The sequence below is a fragment of the Branchiostoma floridae genome, chromosome 3 (genome assembly GCF_000003815.2).
Source record: "Branchiostoma floridae strain S238N-H82 chromosome 3, Bfl_VNyyK, whole genome shotgun sequence".
Classification (NCBI taxonomy): Eukaryota; Metazoa; Chordata; class Leptocardii; order Amphioxiformes; family Branchiostomatidae; genus Branchiostoma; species Branchiostoma floridae.
The window spans coordinates 1821866-1830829 of record NC_049981.1 but is presented as its reverse complement, the minus strand read 5'-3'; the positions used below and the strand labels follow the sequence as shown (position 1 = coordinate 1830829).

At 40.8% G+C, this 8964-nt stretch overlaps 1 protein-coding gene across 1 annotated transcript in view; it reads left to right on the top strand.

The window, feature by feature from the left end:
- Positions 1-8964, top strand: part of LOC118411994 (talin-1-like) — a 144974-nt gene that overhangs the window by 6735 nt on the left and 129275 nt on the right. Inside the window, exon 2 of the mRNA XM_035814545.1 lies at positions 8330-8433. The gene's annotated coding sequence lies outside the window, so the exon portion shown is untranslated. The remainder of the gene's footprint in view (positions 1-8329; positions 8434-8964) is intronic.

Genomic DNA, 8964 nt, shown 5'->3' with positions numbered 1-8964 from the left:
TGACCTCCTCTCCCTCCATGATGAGTAATGATCAGTCCCTGACACTTTGCTGCCATGTTAGCCCCCACCCCAGAGTGACAGCCTGTACCAGGCTGAGCTCATTACCAGCATGTAACACTCTGCCCCTGCCTGCTTACACATCAACCCCTGCCTGGTGTGAAATCAGGAGGTAACACTGACTGGTACTACAGACAGACCCCAACCTCCTGAAAGTGTAACACTAACTGGCTTGTATAGCTACAGATGACATCATCTGGACAACTCAGCTCTGTTGTAATTGACCTTGGAGCCAAGTAGCCTGGATTCCAGACCCCAGCTCGACTTCAAAAATATCTATGTATCACACCATAAAAGATATATATTTTTGAGATCGGGCTGGGGTCTGGTATCCAGGCTAGGTGCCAAGGAGCTTGCCTGAGAGTGAGAAGGACCTGGAAACAGTCTGTCACCCAGGCTACATGGGGAAGCCAGAATCCAGACAGCATTTTCTTTGTCTTTACTGATTTACTTAAGCAACAAGATTTTGCCAAATGACCAAACGACTAGCCTGGATGCCAGACTGTTTCCAGGGCCTATACAGCCCAATTCTTTGGCTCTAGCTCTAGCCCCCCCCTAAAAGATTCTACAGCAAGCCCCCTCCCAAATATTATTGAGGTGGGGGGGGGGTCTGGTACCCAGGCTACGAAAAAAGGATGCTGGGGGTTCAGGATTCCTTGAATCTACTTTGCTTTGCTAGCCTGATTAAATCTCGCTTATAGCAGCCTGCCCAACAGTTTGTATTACACAGAATATTTGCTTTCAGTGAAACTCATGTTGAAAGAAAATGGTACAATAATTAGGATGGACATAATAAGACTGGGCAGTTGGCTGCTAAGTGTGCTCTTAATGACCTTTTAGCTGTTTAGGTGCTGATGTTTCTAATTGACAGTGTCAGAACACAAGGACAAAAGAAACAGTTCACTACCCATGGTTTGGACAAACTCTTGTTTAGAAGTAATAGAACGAATGTTCACTTGTGACGAAATTGCCTTTTTAAAGAGTTCAATGCCTTTATGGACTTACCACGTTCCCTCCGAGGGTCGACTAGTGAGTGAGTGAGTGAACAGCAACCTCCAGCAAAAACTGCAAACGTAAAACCACTACAAACTTGAGTGCATTTGCTCAAACTTCACCACAACTCCGTCAAGATTTGCTTCTGCCCATTGATGTACAGTTGTCCAAGACAGCTGGTTTTGTCCAAACCCTATTGAATTTTCCTATGATCAATAACCTACTCATAATCCCGCTGGCCATTTGCGAGATTTGACGGGACGATGTCATATGCACTCGGGGGAAATCAGCGAATGGGGGGACAGTGGTGTAATCTCGTTGCGAAACGGGCGTGTGTGTCTAACGCGATTAGTCGAGTGCGGTGAAAATGGGCGCATGGGAAGGTAGGTCGCCATTCAGTCGTTTCCCTCTTATAATAGTTGTGTTGTTAATATATTAGTGCGAGGGAAAGGGGAGGGGGTGTCGAAAAAACTACTTAACCCTGGCCGTACTGCCTAGCTCTGTTGCTAGTGTGGATGTGATGCTCTCAGTGTCCCTTAGCTGGTAAAGTGTTAACACATTGACTGTAGTTATAGTAGAGTGTACCGCTAATTTTCTACTTCTCATACATTTCAATTTTCATGCTCATAGTAATAGTCAAGCAAGAGGACAGAGGTACGTCAATTAAAGTTAGACATCCAGGTACAGTGGAAACCGTTTAAATGCATGTAGCCTATTTGCCAGCATATTTCTTGCAATTATCCGGCTTGTGCAATAATGCAAAAGTTATCCAGCTGGACTGCACTGGTTCGGGATTTTGGGATTCCGTGCAGTCAATCCGTTGTGCAATTAACTGACTTCTTCTTAGATAAGATGTGCCAAATGATAGTTACTCGAAAGCAAGTTGATATGATTTTGGAAATCTGCATGCGCTGTCTTTCGTCAGTGACACTGAGGACAGACGTCTGAGAGGAAAACTTGAACCTGACTACTGTAAATTTTAGCCGTGGTTTTGTCTTTGCGATTTCGCGTTGCAAATTTACCGCGAACTTAAAACCACCGCAAACATTTTTTCCATGGAAGTAAGAGACTACAGTGCATGGTGCTCCCGCGAACTTAAAACCACTGCGAAGAGTCCTTTTTCCCGCACGAAACTAAATCCCCGCGAACTTAAATGCATTTACAGTATATTCACTCCTCGAAACTGTGTGTACCAAGATACAGACTCTGACTCTGTAAACAGTTCCCATATTGTTCCTCAAGTTCTATGTTTTAGAACCAACAAATTGAACTGGTGTGGCCTCCAACCATTACCTCGCTCATGTACCTGTATGGCTCCATATTTCCCCCATCATGTCCATGTCCACTGCTGAATTAATCAGTTTCGCCCCCTCCCCATATGTCGTCCGCGTTAACTCTGATCGACTACACAGTCTCCCTCTCCTCTCCCTAACAGTTTTAATCATGTTGATGGCGTCCATTGATTTTTCTATGATGTATACTCATGGCAGCAGTTAGGACGCATCGATTTCACGATCAGAGCGGGAAACGGGCGTGTGTTGGACCGCGGGATAAAATCTTTCCAAAGCTAAACCATCTAGGAAAGTGTGAAGGGTATAGCCACAATAATGTGATTGTTGGTTCATGGATTGAAGAAAAGATGATGCAGTGACTGTACTGAACTGTAAGACCAATATGAAAACAGGGAAAAAGTGTGCACCTTGAAAGTTGGTACACACAGTTTCAGAGAGTGAATACAATAATATTCAAGTTTTCCACCCAGCCGTAGGGCTGTGTACCTAAATACCCCTACCTGTACCGTACCTGAAAAATCGTTTAGGTACAGGTCCGGACCTAAACATCTGTGTACCTGTACCTGTACCTAAACACACTAAAGCACTTGAGGACACCACTTTTAAAGGCTACAGATACATAAATTCCAAATCAAAGATGACAATTGTGATAATCTTGCAGTTGAAAATCAATAAAACTTTGTTTTGAGGTTCAAATATCTAAATCCTCATACAAAGGTGACAATTTTTCTCTAAAAAAGACAGTTGGCTACATTTATAACTTACAGATAATTGATCAAATTTGTTTAGGTACAGGTAAAGGTCCGGACCTGTACCTAAACCTGTGTACCTGTACCTGTACCTGTACCTAAAATTTCTTTAGGTACACAGCCCTACCCAGCCGTCTATTTTATTTTGTCCTCTGTATTAAAGGTCTTGTCAAAATTTGAAACGCAAGAAATTCTACTAAAAAACGAGTAGATAGTATGGCCTGATAACAAAACATCTGGTAAGTAGACTAGATACTTGCAACAGTACTTGTTGGTGTCTCTAGTTGCTTCGCCATCTTTTCCTCATGTTTGATGGACTATAGATTATATTTTAATAGAATAGATCTCAACTATCCTATTCTAATCTGGTTATCTGTGAAGGGTGATTTCATGGCTATAAGTCAGCTTTTGCTTATGGACAGCAGTGTAGGTACTACAACGTGTATGGAATATGCTAGCATAATATCTACCACCAAATATCTTTTTTGTTCAACCAGCTTTTTGGGGAAGATTGATAAAGTGTGTCAAGGCTAGAGTGATAGTCTTATCTAATTTATATAAATCAAAATAGAATAGTCATATCTGAGTCTAGCCAGAACTAGTAGTTGTATTCTAGCTTAATGTCTTGATTGATAAAAAATGCAGCTACATGTATGTAGTTGCCAATTTTGTAGTATCTCTCAAATGTTATGTTTAAAAACCAATTTTTATGAATGTCCTGAAAACCAATATTGGTGATAAACCCAGCTCCTGTCTCTAGCCCTATCAGACATGCTCTAGTTAATTTGTAGGGCAGCCTTGTCTTACCATTAAAGTTTAAAGGTATATTGAAGCAAAAGGTGCCACAGGATGTTTCACACTTAAGGCCATGTTGATAAGATTATACATACATGTATATGGATGACATCCTCTGGGAACCGCAAAACTGAGCCTGCAAATAAAAAAATGACCAAAAAAAAGTTGCCTTCATTGAGAAAATTAATACTTTAGGAAGGTTGAACAAGGACTGAATACACAGAATGTACCATGTACATGTATACAGTTCCAACAACAGATTCTTCATTTTTGTTGTTTCACATCTTCTTAGATCTTGGATTATTCTATAACATTAGTATATGTTTTCTGATATTTGTTTTCGTAATACAGAGCATAAATTTGGCAGATACTCCACCAAATAGTTTTTGTAGAAAATTGGACCATTGTTTTGGATATTGCCCATTCACATATTTTTATAGACAATCAGGTCCAGGTTCAGGTCCGGACCTAGATCTTGATCCTCTGGACCAGAAGCGTACCTGTACCTGAATTTTCTGTACCAGTATTCACCCCTTCTGATAAATTCTCGGGTTTGTCTGTTAGTGAAAACTTCTGTACATTGAGGCTTGTCGACCCCATGGTCAAGGTAATTACCATGTCATTAGGATGGAAGGTCATGGTCGAGTGACTCGTTATCTCAGCCAATGAGGTGGTTTTGTTCATGGTAGAGTTGCTTGTTGCTTGGTAGTGTTTATTTGTTTGCAGTTGAACTACATAACTCTAGAAGATATGGATGGATTTTAATGATGTCTGTTTTGCTGTTTAGCCTTTGCCAAATGAACTAGTGGCCCTCTAGTGGCTCTGTTTGGTACTGTGGTTGAAATAGGTATGTGTATTTTGTATTTTACACAATGTACTTCTTGTCTCACTAAAAATGGAATTTGACTAGTAGGTACGTGTGTCAACTTTAAGAGCCAAAGTGCAAATCTAAAATACAGAAAACTTCCTTCCCCCTTTTGTTGCAGAACTACATCCTTGTGAAAATATACGAATTTACAGTGGATAGTATGACCACTATTGTGTGACTGTTGAAAGTTTTTTGGACATAACACAGCTAATTACTATAGTTATGGCAATTGATTTACGTGTACAACTGTATGATCAATACCGAATCTTGCAACCTAAGTAGAGCAAGACAGTATTCGAAGGGCCCAAACAGTTTCCCACACAGTATAGTGGCCAAATAGATACTGTTTGGGCCTTTTGGATGCTGTCTTGCCCCTGTTAGATATTCTTGAAGATTCTGACTTATTAGGCCCATGTTCTCTGCTGAAGGATATCCCCCCTCAACATCTGCTTGGAGATGAAGTCATCTCATCTTGTCTTCTGACTTCTGGAATTCCAGAACTCCTGGGAGATTCCAAATGCCTTAGGGCGGCTTGCCTACTTCCTATGTTCAATAACTGTATTTTGCTTTTACCTACATGAAATTGGAGAATTTTCATTTTTTTAACTCATGGTGGATTCTAATAAGGATAAAGATATCATATTTTATGGAGGAAATTGGCAGCCCTTCACTAGCAGCATTACTGGATGGTCCCTCAAATGTTCTAGTTCAATGTCTCAATTAGCTGTGATATTTGCTGGACAGTCCCTAGTTCAAGTTTACAGAGGCTGACAGGAGAGAAGTGTAAATGTTCTCACACATGTCAACAATTTGTCAGGATAGGGGGGAGTGATGCAGGGCAGGGGGCAACCATTTCAGGCTTGAGGGAGGGAGTCGGTCAGGGAGCAACCATTTCAGGTTCGGAAGGGATGCAAGTCAAATGTCTACCATTTTGAGACTAAGGAAAAGAGGATCTCAGGGGTTTACCATTACACGCTAGGGGAGTGATACAAGTCAAAGAGCATCCATTTCAGGCCTGGGAGGGACACAAATCAGGAGTCTACCAATTCAGACTGGGGGAGGGCTGCAGTTTGGGAACAACCATTTAAGGTTAGGAGACGATGCATTTCGAGGATAAAGTATTTGTAGTGTGGAGAGATTTAGACCATTGTCATCAATGTCATAAGAGATACTAGTAGTTGTCGTCTGGCAATCTTGCCCTTGGTGTTCTCCTGAAGGAATGTAGAAGATTTACAGCTGTTTGAATAAGACAACTGGGGAAGGTGTGGCCAAGTTACATGGCTGTTATCATAGCTGGTGCTCGTTTTAGGGTCTCCCAAATCGCTATATTTTCCTGGTTCCAGAGTAGTTGAAGTACAATTTAAGCTAGATGTTTAGCTGAAAACAGAGGGCTGGGAGGAGAACTTGAACCTGATCTACTACATGACACTGTGTGTACCAAGGTACAGACTTATCCTCTTACTAGATGTTTTCATGTTGTTCTTCCAGATTTTTGTTTGTTTAAATAATCACAGTGAATTGAAATTGGTGTGGCCCAACGTTAAACTTGAACCTTAAATTTCTTGTAAACTGGGAACTTGTGCGTTCCTTATCGATTCTCAGTGCTCGAAATCCTTTTTTCTGCATACCTGCACTGGTGTAGGTAACATTGAAAATTACCCGCACCACTCGAATTTAGGAAGTATGGATCATACTAAAATTTTTCAGAAACCATTGCTATTTTTTTTCTTTTATACTTTACAGGAGCTAACAGTCAGTTCAGCTAATAACAATCCATATACACCTACATCATAGGACATTGATGAATAAAACCCAGTACATGGACCAGTGCAGGTTAGGTGCAGGTAGACACCAGAAATACATGTACCTGCACAGTCCCAGTTTTACCTGCACTAGCCTGCATATGCAGGTGGTATTTCGAGCCCTGATTCTATTTTGTTGTCCAGTATGATCTGTATGTAGTACTGTTGTTGGGTAGTGGTATCCTGTACATGTGCAGTTGTCCAGCAATAAAGTTCATTCATGTATACAAATGTATATGTCAAGTTCATTCATAACCTTGTGTCAATGCGTACACTCTCAGACATTTTCCCACATCTTGAAGATAGTTTAGGGAGGTCCCTTACAGCGCTAAGAGGTACAGAACAGCTTCTTGAGTCCCCAGATGGTTGATACAGACTGGAAAAGCCATGTGCTCACCAGACCTGTGTTTTCTGTTTGTTTTCTTGTGGTCGTATACCCTGCAGTATTTCAGCTGGCCACTAGGGGGCACTTATACTGTGTGCCAGTGGCCTCACTCCTGCCAACTCACCTAATATGGGCATCTCCAGAAAATGTGGAAGAATGCAGTTTTACTTTATAATATAAAGGTCCTCTTGCTTGTTTTTAGTTGAACTGTTTTGTAGAAACCCTACAAGGCTATACCAATTTGATTTGTTGACTGCAGACTTCCTCTTTTTCATGGTTCTTTGGCTCTGAAATTAGAAACCTCCAGTTTCCTGTTGGTCCTACATTTCCCGTCTTTCCAGTTCTTTAGGTGAAGTAATGAAGCTTGTGCAGATCGATATGTATGTCTAGGGCTTCTTTGGTTTGTTATTTCCTTGCCGATTTCTAGTAGATCAGTGGGTACATGTAGTTTCATAAGGTTGGTGATTCAATGGTTCTTTACACAAAACTGTGAGGTATTACTAGTCTGGAATGATGATGATGATGTGAGGTACTGTAAATGGATTTAAGTTCGCGGGGATTTAATTTCGCGGACGCGGAAAAAAGGACTTTTCGCGGTAGTTTTAATTTCGCGGTAGCACCATGCACTGTAGTATCTTAATGCCCTGGAAAAATGTTCGCGGTGGTTTTAGATTCGCGGTGAAATGGCCAACGCGAAAACCGCGAATATAAATCCACCGCGAACATTTCTGCATTTTACAGTATTAGATACTATTAGCCAACATTTTGGTTATCTAAATTAGTAAGTATACCAGAGCAATGGCAGGGTTGGACAAGTCCACTAGTAGCCCTATTGTCCAGGGCAAGTGAAAGTGCTGATCGGGCAAGTGCATGTCCTACCCCACTTGCCTGATCGGGCAAGTAAGATTTTTTCCATTGATTGAGTGCAATTTTGATGTACGATTTACAGTCATGACATCAAGCAATGGTCAACAGAGAATTCCATTGCTGGAAGTGAAAATGCATATACCAGTGACATTTGAATTTTGGACAAGTAAAAAATTGGTTCGGGCAAGTAAGTTTTTTATGTGCTTGCCCGACAAGTGGATTTTAGAAAACTTGTCAAACCCTGAATGGCCATGTTGGTAGAGTTTAAAAGGTGGTTAGTTCGATCCCCAGCTGAATCATTACCAAAGACTTTGGAGTAGCCCCCTGTTAGTGTTAACACAAAGCTGTGTGGCCCAGGTTACAGAAACGAAGATGGGTGCCGCCCTGAGCACCATTTGGTGCAAGAAGAACTTAAACCTTTTTAGTCATACTCTATTGGCATTTGGTATCCAGTTTGCACGTTTTGGAAAATAAAAGTTATTTTCGATTGAGATTTAAGTCAAGTTTCTTGTTGTTTCCAGAAGGAGGACACAGAAGAGAGACAAGCGACTGGAAGACTAAAGAAGGAAGACACGACTTAAGGGCTGCCATCTAAGAACAGGGGCAAGAACTATCTACATTTTCTGTGAGTAACATGCTGTCTTATTTCTAACACAATTGAAAATTGACAAATTTTCTACCTATACTGATCTTATATACTCTGGTTCGTATAGGGTTTCGATACAGGTCTAGAATTTTTACCTGTACCTAACAACTATATGGTCAGTTATCTGTAAGTGTAAGTTATACATGTATCCAACTGTGTTATTATTTAATGGTAGATTGTCACCTTTGTATTATAATATACATCTTGGAGTGTCAAAACAGGTTTATTTGTACGTTTTATCTATCTTTAACTGGCACGTTATCAAAATTGTCATTTTTGTGACAGGATTTGCTCACGAAAAAGTGGTTTATACTAGTTGATATGTAAAGGTACACAATACAGGTAAACCAGGTGTTCAGGTCCATACCTGTACCTTAACAATTTTACAGGTACATGTATGGGTACAGTTCAAGTTTTTAATTTTTTATCTAGGATTTATTATAGGGGTCCAAATTTCTTGGTGAGTCACGGTAAGTGATATTGGCGCGACTATTGTACAGGAGTCCAGGG